Source organism: Bombus pascuorum, chromosome 6 (assembly GCF_905332965.1).
Source record: "Bombus pascuorum chromosome 6, iyBomPasc1.1, whole genome shotgun sequence".
Taxonomy (NCBI): Eukaryota; Metazoa; Arthropoda; class Insecta; order Hymenoptera; family Apidae; genus Bombus; species Bombus pascuorum.
The window spans coordinates 14,873,916-14,890,015 of NC_083493.1; the positions used below are offsets into that span (position 1 = coordinate 14,873,916).

The 16,100-nt window shown below is 42.3% G+C and overlaps 1 protein-coding gene and 1 long non-coding RNA gene across 4 annotated transcripts in view; both read left to right on the forward strand.

Annotated features, from left to right (window-relative positions):
- LOC132908057 (insulin-like peptide receptor) overlaps nucleotides 1-16,100 on the forward strand; it is a 116,128-nt gene that overhangs the window by 2,921 nt on the left and 97,107 nt on the right. The window contains exon 1 of one of the 3 annotated variants that reach the window (XM_060961629.1): nucleotides 14,908-15,311. The exons of the other annotated variants lie outside the window; for them this stretch is intronic. The gene's annotated coding sequence lies outside the window, so the exon portion shown is untranslated. Of the gene's footprint in view, nucleotides 1-14,907; nucleotides 15,312-16,100 lie in introns of those variants that run through there. 3 annotated transcript variants of the gene reach the window in all.
- On the forward strand, nucleotides 6,286-8,380 carry LOC132907886 (uncharacterized). Its single transcript, XR_009658274.1, has 2 exons — nucleotides 6,286-7,006; nucleotides 7,962-8,380. It is a non-coding gene; the product is annotated as an uncharacterized LOC132907886 (long non-coding RNA).

Sequence of the window (16,100 nt, forward strand, 5' to 3'; positions counted from 1 at the left end):
TATGTAGTTACAAAGACTCGATTCTCGGAGTGTTTCGAGATTGGCTCGGCGACAAAGAGCAACGAGTTCTTTTACGCACGACCGACAACACCCTGAAAAAGCAACGAAGATCGAGACAACTTCGTTCGAAGACGACAAAGATGACGATGTTTACATCTGGGCGGCCTTGGTTGTACCGGGTTATTGTAATCGAATATACAGGCTTCTCGATGCTCTGATACATACTTACTTACTTACACACCATGGCGCGAGAAAATATTCCTTCTGTGAAACGATTTATGCGTTACTTAGTTCCCAGAATCATTCGTTCTCTGACATTTCAAAAAAGGATATGGATTTCTCGAAAATCTTTCTTTTTCTTCTCTCTCTCTCTCTCTCTCTCTCTCGATTTCAATGACTGCTATCGAATTAATATTAGCCGATAATATATTACCAAATTAATATTATATAATGGAAGGAATTTCCTACGTTTCTAAGCAGAAGTTACCTACATTTTTGCAAAAATTATGATTGTCAAGTTGCCAATGTAGAATACGTTTCACTGTTTACTAAAACCGGACGTATCAATCGCAGAAATATATACTGCTAGTATAACGAATCAAATAGTTTAAGTGCTCGATATTACAATGACTTTCAAAATTGTTGCAGCACCCTTTTAAATTGAATAATTTGTTTAAAATTGGACTTCTTTGACAAGCTAGTAGGATTCTACTACTACTGTATGATATATATATATATATAAAAAGAAAAATGTTTTGAAATTGGTCGGAATCGCGAAGAAAGAATTAAAGGTCAGATTTTTTAACTTTTTTAATCTACGCTTGTAACGAAAATATAAACAGCACATTTTCAACGTTTATATCAGTTATATGTATATATGCTGGAAATTTCACTGAGATCGGCGGATGCGGAAACAAGCGATAGCCATCGAAAGATGTAGATTTTAGACCGAAGGTTGTGAAAAGTGTGTTTTATGCCATTTTTTTACCGTTCGTAGCTCGTACTAAGGTTAATGGATTTCGATGAAATTTTTACCACGTACATACATAACCGATATAAATCTTCGAACTGTATTGTTTAAATTTTCCCTACAAATTTTCCTTATAAAAAGCTGAGAAAAGCGATCGTTATTTTTCCCGCCAATCCGATCAATCGCAATGTCTTTTAAAATTTGCTTTACACGTCATCTAGTGAATTAATCATCGACCGTCTCAATAAAAGTTTCTCGAAAGATCCAAAGTCGTTTGGTTCAATTTTAAAATGTCAGTTCCAAAAGTCACTGTAATAAAATTAATTCCTTCAATTCCTTCGCTTGTCTGTATCTGTAGCGTCGATCGATCACTTCGATCAATTTTAATATTTCTTACTTCGTTTCGTGCATGGTATGAACCATTTTGCAAAACACATTCAGATACTCTGCAGACTTCTTGGTGTTCCCTATACGAATAATTCGTATTCATAAAATATATTCGTTTGTACATCGCGATCAAATTTATACACTGTCGCTATCAGATCGATCAAAGTATATGTAAGAAGTTGTTCGTAATCGAATTTGGTAAATTACAAGCGAATTAGTTAGCTCGAAGCAAATATGCTATCGAATCGAGCGAATTTCATCTTTCTTACCCTCGGAAGAAGGAAATTTTCGCTCTTTTCACAGTAACAAAATAAACCGTGCTCGGCAAGCAGAATTTTTATTGTCGTTAGTGGCGTGTACGTACGTGGCTCAATCGGTTGCGTAACAACGTATTCGCGTACGCGTCGCAAACAAAATTTTTATTGCGTTCGTCGCTACCACCTCGCTTTTAACATTCTGCGTCGCAGTGCCGACTGTGACTCTATTTTCTCGGGCTTGCGTAAGAAAACGTAAACTCAAGCGCGGCAACGCTCGATCCGCTGTCGTAAATAACGATCCTCCAATGTTTCTGGCCGCTTCGACACCGCAAAAGCCGTTGACGTCACGATGTGACCGTCAACGACGCTTTATTCGCGTCGCGACGTCCCTCTATTCGGTAAAAATCGGATTTCCAACCTATAGGTCCAGTGAGACCCGTGAAGTCTTACCCGTGTACGAACGTATTATGTCAGTGTATGTGTAAAATGTCGTTTGTTCGAAGTTTCAATTTATTAATTATCAATTATCACGATCGCGTTAAAAGCAAGAAAAAAAATTGCTATAAATCATGTCATGTCGAGCGTTAAGGAGATTGCGTTTACGCAAGTGTCATAAAGTAAGGATTTGTGATTTGTCTTAAATTATTAACGTAATGTACAACGTGCATTGATTGTTTCTACTTTACTAGATTATATCTGCTTTAATAGTTTGTTTTATTCATCGATCTTTGTAAATTCAAACTACTTTTTTCTTTATCTGTCGAGAATGTCTAAATAAACATATACGTAAATTAACTGTCTCTCTGTTGACATGCTCGCATTAACTGATTTATATTAATAACGAATGCGAGGAAAGAAGGTAAGATTAAAAATTATACAGTGGATACACAACGTGTAGTATAAATCATCGCATAATGGTGTATATTACCGTGATCCTGGTACAACATAGAACGTCGTCTTAACGCGTAGACACAAAATCATAAATATTAGAATCGTCCATAATTACTTTTTGTAGGAGAACGAAAAAAAGCCTCTAGCATTTTTCATTTCTGTTCAATAAATTAACTTTTTTTTTTCTTTTTGTACAAAATATCCATCACTCTAACTGTAATTACAGAATTAATTAATTAAAATACGAAGTTCGTTTGATTACAAGCCATGACATAGATCGTTTAATATCAATTAATATGAAATTGATATGAATATTCCACCATGCTGTAATACATACTAGTTTCTGATTACATAAATGCGTTTTAATTAAAAAGTCGACCAATTTCACAAAGATCATTTTCGTTGCCAACTCTTTAATTATATTTCGAAATACGTACCTATCTTTACTTCGTTAAAATTTGGTTTTTATTATATCAACAGATACGGGTCACAGGTTATTTAAACATCGTGTAAAAGGAGATCACGTTAGAAAAAAAAAGAAAAGGAAAGAAAAATTGGGGAACACTGCGCTAGAATCTGTCGGACGTGCCCAGTCTATCTTTTTCGTAACAATCTCAACTGACGTTTCCGCTCTCGAGGATCACTGTCAACGCGCAATTATCCGTATTCTTATCGCGAACACGCGCCTTCCCTACAGTCTAGCTTTGTCACTATTTTACACGTGCTGCTCGCGTACCAACGCCACAGTTGCGTGCCAGTGAATCTTTATGAATAGTAGTTGGTCATTCAATTGCAGACCCAGAAAAACTGGCGAATACTATAAAGTTTACTCTACTAAAGAATTTTAAACAGTCGGCCTATGAGTCCACGTGTCTTTAGTCGGTGTGAGTGTTCTATGCACGAAGGTCGTGTTATAGCAATCGCAAACATTATCGCACAAGTATTCGATTTCGAGGATAGTTGCTTGGTGCGCGTTTTAATCCCACGGGAGCAGCTGATGACAGCAATTCCTGGCTTTCATACAACTTTGTATATATCGTAGTATTTAAATCGTTTTGTTATTTCCAAGTTCGCGCTATTTTTTGAAAGACGATCGGTCAGATGTTGCCTCGTTCGCTAAAAAGAGATCGGTAGACTGCGGATGTTTGTGCAAGTTCATGTTTTTATCAACACGGTTAAAAAGATAAAAACCTAGAGATGTGTTCTATCATTTGAATCCTATATATTTTCGGTCGTATACATTTCTCGTAAAATTAATAAACAAACATTTGCAGTTTACACATCGTCGGCGATACATCGTAAAAATAATTATCTATAATAAGATTTGTTTAAACCGAAATTGATATCACTCGAAAGCATCGTATGGTAGACATTTTAAATATTACGTTTGAACTAAAGACGAACGACGTGTACGATGTCGATTCGAATAATATAACTATGTAATAAACGAAGATCGCATAAAATCCTCGTAACCTAGTGTCGAGCATACTTTGACCAAGTTCTTCAACGATTTCCTTCTTCGGCTTGCATTTTAAAAGATTATCATTGAAAAATCCAGACACAGTCTCTGACTTCCGCCGTTACGTCCGGCATCACCTTCGACGGTGTGAATTGATCGGCACTAATTAACTCAATGGCGTGTTGGCTGAGAACAACCAGCTGCCCCCCACCCTGTTGTCCCCATTACCGTGTGTACAAGGGGCGTTAATTAGCGCCACGTTGAATACGTGAACCGAGTATCAGTTCGTACGATTGTTTCTCCCCTTGCGGAGGGTCGTCCCAGGAGTTTTCACTCGATACGCCATAAGGCGTCCTTCGATCCCCTTCGTTTACTAGATCGCAGTTCGGGGCATGGCAATCGAGAAAGTCGAACCAAACCACGTACGTTCGTACGTTTATTCTATCGTCGTATATACTTTTTGCAAAATGAAACGTTGATTTTAATTCCTATTTAAAAGTACTAAAATACTGAACAGAAAGTGGGGTAATCTTTAGAAGCGATTAGGAAGTTATCGGAACTTTCAAGAATTACAGGTTTCGATGGAAATCTTTCGTACGTGAAGATAGACCGAGATTATAGAAAAATAATTATTGGTACACGATATACATATCTATTTATCTATTTGTGCATTATTTTAATTATCCATCACTGCTATCTTGATATTCCCTCTCTACGTACATAGATATTCTGGTTAATCCTGGATATGAAAGTAACGTTTGAAGCTAATAGTCGGTCGCTATAGCACGAAAATAGATAAATATCGATATCGATACGCATGATTTCTCGTTTCGAAATTCTACGTTAAACGATCTCTGAAAACATTCGAATTTTATCGTTTCGCGAAACTACAACAATCGAGATATAAGAATCCGAGAATCATAGCGGGTTTGATTCATCGTGTTTCTTATATAACTCTTGCAAAAGGTTTCTTCAAATTTCTGTATCGTTAATCTAGGAGAATACAAAATCGCAATCAGTCGATCGTTTCCTGGATAATTTAATCCAATTAGCACTGTACGAAACCAGGAAGTGTCTCGACATTTATGAAAGAGGGTATATTAGAAGACTCTCAGCTGGTGGTCACGTATCGATGAAAACTGTAGGGATTCTGAATTCGAGACGCGTGATACGTACGGTCGTCGAAGAAGGGAGGGTCGCGACTAACAAAGGGTGGGTGGGAGGATAATGAGGAGAGAGGAGACGGAGGGTAAGAGCTAACAAACTGGTAAGGAAGAAAAAGAAGACAAAGAGAAGATGATGAAGAAGACGGAGAAGAAAGGCGAAGAAAGGAGGAGGGAATGGGTGCCCTTCCATGAATGCCGTTGCTCGACCACGTTAAGTATGCAAACTGTGACTATGTAAAGACGGTGCGCGGGAGCGTGAACCCGACGACGGTGGTGCTGGTTCCACCTTCCACGAACCACATTTCATTCGACCGTGCGTATAGTCTGCGCGCGATGGGAACACATCGCATTCCACGCGTGTATTCGCGTTGTCCCAAAAGCGTTCACACGGCCAGACACACAAGGGCACCCACGTTCTTCTCTCGCTCGTATACAACGTACAGCGCCGTACATACTTGACACCGCCTTTTCCTCGTTCGACACCTTTTCTTTTTTCACTTGTCGCGACTTCACGGCGTTAACGCGCCTATACTCTTTGCGATTCTTCGCATATGCACAATGAGACGCTACAACGGAAGTATCGTCGTTGTTACATATCGAGGAAGCTTTTTCCCTGAATTTCAGCGGTAAAAACGTTGGAATAGCTTGGGTTAATCGGCCCATATCTCGTTGCCCTAAAAACCCGTCTCGACCTATTTCCCCCGTTCCATCGAGCGTATACGTTATAGCGTTCAACGTTCGTTCCCCGTTCGACGGGTGTTCGCTAGCTATTCCGCGACCAAACGTTCTGCCGGCGTGAATGGATAATTATTCGATCGAGCGAAGATCACTGTGAAACTAATCGAGCGCGAAACCGAGGCTATCGGGTTGCAGTATCATCAGAGAGGAAAAGAGAGACGAATATAAAGGTGGGTAAAGATAGAGACGGAGACTACCTAAAACTACGTCGTCCCGACGACGTAGCAGCCATACTTACCTTTCTCCCGTGACGTTTCATCGACGTCGTCTGTTCTCTGTTTACGCGCGAACAGGGCCTCCACGGGTTACGCTACTTGCACACAGGCTCGTCTCTTCAGCCTTGGCACATATAACCGACCGCCGACCGTGTTGGCGCGCGCGTGTACACGACCTATTGCCGTGTTCGTATTTGCACGTGTGTGTACCGATACGTAGGTGTACGCGTGTGCGTACGTATATGTGAAAAAACATAGGAGGGGAAGCCGAAGGGCGACGAATCGAGACAAATTCGGGCGAAGGGCATCGTCCGCGTGCGGAGTCCCGCGGCGTGGCGCGTCTTTTTTTCTTACCCCTTCCAGGTCCGGTCCGCCACCTTCCGTCCGTATACCCCGTAAATTACGCAACGCGCAGAAGCTGCAGTTTGATTATTCGTCGCGGAATCGGCGCGCGGAATGTAGGCCGGCCGTTCTCTCCCAGCGCGCGTATACCGTACACTGGCCATGGATTTTCGAGGAAATTATCGCCTGGGCCAGTGCACACGGTTAGAACTCTCGACCGAAACTCTCGAGTCTGGAAATTGCAAAACAGCAAGCGGATCTCCAGGGTCGGAGAAATCCGAATTCCACGAACGATCGTGAGCTAAGAGGAAAAAGCCTTGGACGCGACACGGATACACCGAAGCGAGAGATAAGTTTCTTTTTCCTCGTTGGAAGTGGATCGAAGTCGATCGAACGTTCGCTTGGTTCGGACTCGATGAAACGGACCGAAAGCGAGAGTGTCGTCGTCGAAGGCACGCTTTAGCCGTATATATACGTAGTAGCATGCATCTGTCGTCTATTATTGCGCAGCAAAGTGCGCTCGAGTTAACGCGAGTCCACTCGATTTGGCCGAGGCGATGATCGTACGCCTTCTAGGCGGGGTGAGATAGAAAAAGAAAGATATAGCACGAGCGACGCGTGCTAGTCGCGCTTACATATGTACGCGGTGACGATGCGTACGACGTACAAACCCGTTCATAAATTAGGACGCTCACAGAAAATGAGGTTATTCTCATCGCTGTCGAACGATTAGAAAACTATCCAAGCATTATTATACGGTCGCTTTTACATAATTCAACGAGTATTAATTATTGAAATTTTACGATTCACAAGCTGCAAATTATTAGCGTCGGTAATAATTAACTTTACGTAACATTAACGAGTTTAGTAACAAGGCAAATGGAATTTTAAAAGTATACATATTTTACAAGTTACAAATCGGATATTTATCTTATTTCATTTAAAATACACACACACACACGCGCGCGCACAAAAGGGAAGTCCATAATCTACATACATTTGTAGCTTGTTAATTCACCGATGATATTAACTGGTAAGTTACGACCGTAACTAAGGAAATACTATAATCTCTACATCGCTGTAATTCTTTTAAATAATATTAACAAATTTCGCTTATTACGCAATGGGTATATAAGATCGCATCCTTGATGAATATGAAATTGTAATCGATTAACCAACAGGAGAATGTATATGGCATACAGCGTTACAGGACGTACCGAGCATCCGGCGTTTCTTCGCACGCTCGCTGCGTCGTGTTCTCGCGTTCGCAAACGGTAGACTCGTGTTGGTTCCACCCACGCCGCGCTTAGAGCCGTACGATAGAAATCTAGATCAGCCGTGGAAAACACCAGACGTTCCACATTTTCTCGAGGCACGCGTGTTTATCGTTCGTGCGATCGTCCAACGCCGGAACAAAACGCCACTTTTCTTCACCTTTTCTTCACTTTCCTTTTTTATACTTTACCCTTTCGTCCGATAACCACGAATCGCTGTCCATTCTTCGCGAAACAATTAACCTGTTCGCTCTGCTCGTAGTTATCGATTATCGATGCCTCGACGGCGTATGACGTTTCCTCCGTTATTAATATCGTCCGACGGAAAAGAGGATCGCTAGAGACAGAGAGGAACAGAGAAACGGGATGCTGCGACGAGCAAGGAAATCGGTAAGCACGAGAATGATGCTGCTCGATATATAATTTTACCGAGCAAACTCCGTATCGGCGTTTCCGAGACGAAACGGCACCGTTATTTCGCCTGTGATTATTTCTGTCGCGAATATGAACCAGAAGGGACCGCGGCATCTTCGGGGAATCGTCGATGCATCGAGACGCGCGAAATAGTTTGCGAAGTTTTAATATCCGTTGAAATACGTCGATACATCGCGAGAGTCGAGATGCAGTCCATCGAGGACAGGATCATTTTTGTGAATCCAATGGGGCGGGTGAGACAAGAAAGGAATCGCTCAATCACCAAGAGAGAATCATGGGAAATGTCAAAGTTATTCTTGTATTCATTGTTAGAAAAGTAGAGAAAAGTAATACAAGTGATGTTTTTCAAATTCGTCTTAGAATTCACCATTATTTGTATCGTCATCTTGTCTGATGAACGCATTTATGGAGTAAGTCATTGCTTGTTAAGAATTGGATGTTAATTTCATTTAATTTAATTCAATTCAATTTAATTGAATTTATTAATTAAACGGGAGGAAAACACTTTTAAAAGAAGATGATATACGATAGGAGAAAGACAGAGATATATGAATAAATACGCTGTATTAAAACCACGCTAAGTGCTCCGTCCTGGTTAGCCGAGACTTTTCGTAGCCTTTCTTTCCGAGGTTGCTGGTCGAGGTGGAAAAATGTTGATATTACTGCACAAAGCGTTGCCGAGTTGACACATAAAGGCAATAGTATTTATATGGCGAAATATAAATTAATCGTGTAGTTACCCAATTAAATGAAGTTCAATCACTTTAAAATTCCGTATGATTCACCCTGTATATTTGATATATATTTCTTATATAGTTATATATCCCCTTTTTATTTCTTTCTTTTTGTTTTTCCGTTTCGTATGTCAATCGATTATATCGAGAAGTTTATCTCGCAAATGAATAAATAAATATTTGACACATGTTGCATCGGTGAATAGCCAAGTTTAACTGAAATATCTCTTACAAGAATCATTTAAATTTCAAAAAACTGAATCGGATATAACAGTATCGAATTAAATGCAATTGCGAAACGTCGTTGGTCGCCAGTAGCAACTCTCTCCTCGTCACCCGGAGTAACGAGAACTGGAACGTTTCGGTATCGATCGCGGAGACGATCGCGAACGAACATAGCGATAATCGTTAGCCCGGCATCCGTTCCAGATCCCTGTTTGCAAAGATGTATGTAAAGGAAGGCTAAATGGCCGAGCAACGACACGTAAGTCGCATTCTTCTCTTCTAGCAAACGAGTTAGCCAGAAGCGCGAAGTTGATACTTGCTCTTGCTAGCTGGGACTTTGTAGCGTCACAGTAATCTGGGACGCCCGGAGCCTCGATTTGTCTCGTGTAACACCGACCCGCGATATGAAACATCACGACCCGTCAAGCTGCTCTCGAGAAGAATGTCGCGCGCTCCCGAGATAATTAACGCCCGCTCAAATGAAATCGATAAACAGCCAACTTACGCACAGTGGCTTTTATTAACACGTTGATTGTCACGATGATTATGGAGCACCGTCGTTACCGTTCAAATGAAATAAATGTCATCGACTAAACGATTTCGAAGAACGTAAAGCAACTAGTACTAGCAATATAAGATAAAAAATTCGCTCGTTCAACGGTGGACGAATTAGATATCATAGTGTGTTACATCGCAACATTCCAATGTAGGTATCGCGATCTCTAGTGCAAAAGAAAATTCGCTTGGCGGTCGACTCGTTAAGGACCAACGACGAATGAACCCGACGTTTCGCTTGTTGTTATTTCTATTAGTTAATTTGTATTTATTTCACTTTCTGATCGTCGAAGGAACTTTTTATGAACATACCTAGTAGAAAGCGAGGATAGTAGATAACAGGAGTGGAGCAATAATAAATAAAAGTCATTTAAATATCAGTTAGTTTCAAATGTCAACTCACAAATGAACGTTTGCCACCTAACGTTACTCAAGATGTTTCTACATTAAAGTCCCTAATTCTCAGACCGATAAGGTAATATCCAGGATGTATACGAGTATCCTAGCACTTTTTTTGTATCCAAAGTAAGTCTCTGTATAGATGGTGTATTCGAAATATTCGCAATTATCTAGGTTATTCATCGGCTCGCGATTATACAAGGGGAAACTCCCGGTCATCCGTCAGTTGCGAAATAAATCGAATCGATCCGTAGAATCGGAATACGGGATATCGGAAATACGTATCTCGTGGCATGGACGGAAATCGTAACACGGGGGATACGCAGGTTCTCTTACGCGGCTTCGAGGGGAACCCGAACGGAGGACACGAGGAGAAACAACGCGACGTAATAAGCGTTCGTGGTTTGCTCTGCTATGGTCATGGGGAACGGACTCCCAGAGAGGATCGCGAGTATTCCGAGGGAAAAGGAAAAGAGCGAAAGAGAGAGGTAGAGAGGTTGAGAGAGAAGCGCAACAAAGCGAAGGAAGAGGTAGGGAAAAAAGCACCGACAATAGTCCAACGGCCATGGGTAAAACGATCAAAACAAATGTCTCACTAGTATATAACAACCACATTCCTCTGCTGCCTCACGCCATATTTGAATCCTCCTCGCTACCCCCTCCACCCCCTACGGTCTGTTTGTCTGCCCCCTTCTCTGGTACCGTCTCGTTTCCTCTTCGTTCCCGAACGATCCTACACGCGTTCGTCTTCTTTGCTCATCTCCCTCTTCGGGACCGGGCTGTTCTCGGCTCCGTCTTTTTCCTTTTCCTCTCTCTTCTCTCTCTCCCTTTCTCTCTCTCTCTCTCGTTTTCTCTCTTCCATTCTCTCCACAGCATCTCTCTTTCTCCTCCTTTTTGCAGTTCTACATTACCTCTGCGTCTCGTTTTCCTTCTGTTTCCTCCTTGGTAGCCAACGTAGAGAAGGGGAAGGAGAGACCACCGCGACCGCGTTCCACGCTCTCTCACTCTCCTCGCTGTCCTTTGGGCGTGGGTAAATACTTAAACGAGCGCCCCAAGTGTCTACCTATCATCGCTAATAAACCTACGCGTTATTGCCCTCGTGGTTCGTTTTCCTCTCGTTCTCTCCGCTCTTCGTTCTTATTCCTTCGTACGAAGCCCCTTTCGCGGGTTGTTACTCTTCTCCTTCCTTGACTTTGACTTTCAGTTGCCTCCAATTTCTCGAAATAAACGACGCGAAACTCGCGCCGGTATAAATCACCGGCAAACGAGTGGGAAGGATGTTTCTTTCGAAATCGTATCTCGTTTGTAGGTTTATGATCGCTGCAGAGGCCAATTAAAGTGACGTCTTCATTCAGCCTTAATTACCAACTTCTCCGACCAAGCTGAAACGGCAAGCTTGTCGTAAGATTATCGCTTTTCGTTCATATAGTTTACCTACCATTATCAAAGAAGCAGTTGCTACAATTTTACGTATGTTTTTAAAAGTAGAATTGTCTACGAGTGTCAGTCGCGTATTATATAGAGGTAAGAAAATGTTGCTTGGAAGCAATGTCGAGTCTGATCGTTTCTTTCCGATAAATTCATTTCGATCAAATTTCTATACAAATTACGTTTAATTATATATAAATTTCAATATATGTATATATTATTGTATGTAATTATAGGTATATTATAATTAACCCTCTAACGCGTTAGGTCAATTATTATTTATCGCTGTTCATTATTTTCTAAGGATATATTTATGCGTTATTATCCTACACTGTATGAACTCTATTCAGTGGGCTTTTCTATTACAAAATAAAATGACTGATGCTTCTATGATTCAGCTCTCGCTGGATGAATGTTAAATTATACGTAAATTATTACAAATCACTCGGCACATTGACCGAAAATTTCACTACGTGTATATATATGATATTATTATCATGGAGCGATCCTGGCGACTGTATCGTCATACAATGAAAGCTAACGAGCACTTCTTTCTAGCTCTACACAGCACGTCCCGCGTTAACTGCGGCAATTGAAGATCGTCCAGAAGTCCTTCTTTAATGTATCGTAATATAATCTCATACTGATAGAAAAATCTCTATGTGTAAAATGTAAACACTATACCCAGCCGTTCAGACATAATATGTACGGATGACTCTTACAGGAAATCTCTCTTTAAGATAGCGACCGTACGGACGATAAGACCGACTCATTGACGACTCGAGTACTTCTCCCTCTCGTAACGAGATACAGTGTCGCGTGAAAAAGGGTGTTCTCGAATCTTATGGTAAAAGGATCTCGCGTAGGTTGTCGCGGAAAAGCGAAAAATCGGCGGAGCGCGGAAGTGTCGCCGCGAGGGTTGGCAAGGATGTAAGGGGCGCGTTCCCACGACCGAAATCGTCGTTTATCACGCTAGAACAGACGATGCGCTCAGTTTTCGTGCTCGCCGTTGGATGGCGTCCCTTCTATCGTCTTGCAACCATCGATAGAAGGTGGCATTACGACATCCATGCCATTCGTGCCATTTTTCTTTCGAAACCAAAACTAGATCAATACCAAAGCAATTTAATAGCTCTTCTTAACTTATTATCCCAATAAAACGAAGTAATTTTCTCTCGAACCGTGAATCCCACTTCGATTGCCTAAGTTTTGTTATCGATCACTGGAAACCAGTAGTTCTTTTTAGTAGTTGTCGTTAAATTATCGGCCAGATATTTATGCGCGGTACAAATAAGGAATAGAAATCAACCTGGCTTTGATTAATGCACGTTGAGCCGCATTATCGCCCCATCTCGTCCCCGAAAGAAATTTCGCGTCGCGGAGGGTCTCCGTTTTCCCACGGTTCACCGGACTCTGGCGAACGCGCTGCCACGGAATTCCAGGTCGAGACCAACCAGGAACTGCGCCGCATACTGGAGAACGTGGCGCGGCTGAATAAAGTAAGGAGATGCGCTCCGCTCGCTGGCTTACTTCGACATTTTAATTTTTTACGCGCCGCGGTTAGATCGATGTATGCTCCGACTCACATGCACAGTCGAAAGCGAGTATACATCTTACAAAAATCTGCATCTCTTTACCGAATATTACCTACAGATTTTTCGGATCGCGGATGGGTCTTTTTACTTAATTTGTATTTTTACTTATTTTATATCCTGCGTTTTAAATTGCCTTTAAGGTATACAGGTATCCACTTTTGAGAGATGGCGCATTTTATTTGTTACCGACTTATTAAACTGTCGCACAAAAAGTAAACGTCGATCTTTGAAAGTTCATCTATAAAGATAAAGTTAAGAGGGCGACAGGACCTGTTGAAACGGAGCGTGCATTATCGAAGCTAAACCGGTTTCCGATTCCATTAATATGCTCATTACGAGCAATACTCACAGCGAAGGAATTCGTCGGACGGCATTCCATCTCGATTTTATGAATTTCTGATCTCATGATGCGATTCCAATGCTGGCTTCGATCGCATGGGTGGAAGATACTACTTCGTGGTATTAGCCCAGATTCTTCAACGGGACATAGTGCCAGCAGAATCACAGTATGATTTGTGGTCGAGCGTATCGAAACGATCGAATCGTAGATCGGTCGGTTACGAATTTAACGGAGCATCGTTTCTAGACTGCGAATTTATTTATGAAAATTCAGAATTAAAAAAAAAAAAAAAACAAAAAGAACTAGGAGAAAAATTTGTTTTTCGTATCAAGCGTTATAAATATATTTTGAATATTTTGTTTGAGCACGTCATTTGTATTCTATGGATTTCTATATCTTTAAATCTCTTATATCTTAAATTTTCTAAATGGCGTACAGATCCACGATCTGATCCCTTCGAGTCTGCTCAACGAGCGAATAACGTTGATGAAAACGAATATTCAGACGGGATATTTGTAAAGGGCACGGAAATGATCCAAGTAAAAAACCCCAGTACGAAATTCTATGCATCGTCGTACACTTCAATCTCTTATTCAGCGGAACCGACCTTCTCAATTTCCCTCGTTTAACGTAGCCAGGCTATAGAAGTTCGTCATTTCGAGGGAGGGAAACTCGAAGTAGTCGATACGATCAATCCATTTGTAACGACTGTGGCCGAGTATAGCCTGGACTCAAATACAAGATACGTAGTAAGATAACGTAACGAGTTCAAATCGTTTCAGATCGTATTCTCTTATTGCTAATCAATTTTCTGCGTTTAAGGAAAGTATCCAAACAATCGTTGACGTAGAATGACGGACAAAAGAAAGTTTTCAAGATAAGAAGAATAAGAAGACGACGTAATTTTACGAAATGGACGACTGTCACCGATATGCTAAAAAAGCTTTAATACAAAAGTTTGAGAAAAGACCGACATTCGGATCTTATCGATCAGAGAAATTTCTTTTATCAGCCACTGTGCAGGGCTTTCCCGTATTTATAAAAACACCCAACAAGACTCGATCGTATCGGCACATCGGATTTAAAATTCAGATCGTGACGGTATGATACGTGGTCCATTATAAATTTTTCGCAAATGATCAAAAGCTCAGAAACTGGTGTGTATTTGAAAAACAGGAAGCGCGCCGTAGGCGAGGCAGATCGAGCTTGGACGATCGGTCGAAAGAGAGAAAGAAAACAAGTAGAGTCGGCTTCTACGTTCCTGGCCGTAATATTACGTTGCCGGTAGAAGTGACGGAAGCCGCGGGGGTTGCTCGAGCGGCGGGGGGTTCCAGATGGTAGCGTAAGTCTGTGCGGAGGAGCGGCAATAGGTGAGCGTAGACGAGTAGCCAGAGTGGGGATGGGTGCGAGGGTGGAGGGCGGAGCCCATCCTTTCCTTACTGCGCACTTTCTTACCCCTCCGCTGGTTGGCATTCAACCCTCGGCACAGTCGGCATCCGTGGGTACACAGTTCGCTCGTACAAAAAGGTGGTGGCGCGTACTGCTTTCCTTCAGTATCTCTCGTTCGTTGCTACACGGTGTAACATCGCCCCGTCCCTCGCCGTAAGGGGAGGTCGTTGTCATCGTTGTCATCGTTGTCATCGTTGTCATCGTCCTCTCATGGGATACACGACTACGTGTGTTAGACAGTGCGTTCTAATCGTGTGTACAACTGTGTCTCTGGCGCCACGAGAGCAGCGTGACTTGACGTGCGTGCACGCGATCCAGCGATCATCGCCGTCACGAACGTGCGTCGACCCTTTGGTTTACGTCCACCACGAGGTCGTCCGACGCGTCGCCACCAACGGGATATCGGCACAGCGACCCGCGCCGTGTCTCCGTCCTTGCTCTACGAGTACGTAGTAAGAAAGAATTCTTCTTTCTATCTGCTCTTCTTATTTCGCCTTTCTATCGCGTCTCTTCGACCAGGCTAGAATTATTTAGTACGTATGTAGGTAACATCCGTTTTATCTTGTACGATACGAAGAAGAGGATAGCGTTGTGATTTCTTGGTAATGTTTCGATAAATGTCAGGAATCTTTTGGAGCCGTGCATCTCGAAGGAGAGAACGGAAGCATGTTTGGGTGGAAGGCGGCGTGGCAGTGTTGTGATTCGCGTGGAGCGCCAACCAGCGGTGCTGCTCGCATCCACAACCTTGCTGCCCCGCCTAAACTCCGGCGAAACTAATTTCGCAAGCGAGCTCCTTATTTATGATTTTTCATTCTCGAAATTATAATCTCTCGTATTTAACATAGGAGAAATTGTTTCTCTATGAGCTATCCATGAATCATCGACGGTCGTCCCGCATTCTGCGCTATATTTTACGTTCCTTGAATATAGTAGGTTCGCGTTCGAGCGGCAGGCTTAAGTATCGAAACGTGCGGTCGGTATCGACCGCGCCGGATCATTATTCGATAACCCTCCTCTGCGATTCGCGGAATCGTTCAAACGGCAATGCGTTCGCCGCGCCGAGCCACGGAACCGCGCCGCGATCCCTGGGTGTATTTATTAATGCGTATTGTTTGGAGGGCGTACTGTATGTACGTGATCGCGTACGCGGTCCACGATGGAGCGACAAAGACGGAGATACGATGGTAGAGGGAAAATGGAGAGAGAGAAAGAAGCTTCGCTGTTTTGCGGACGCGTCGAAA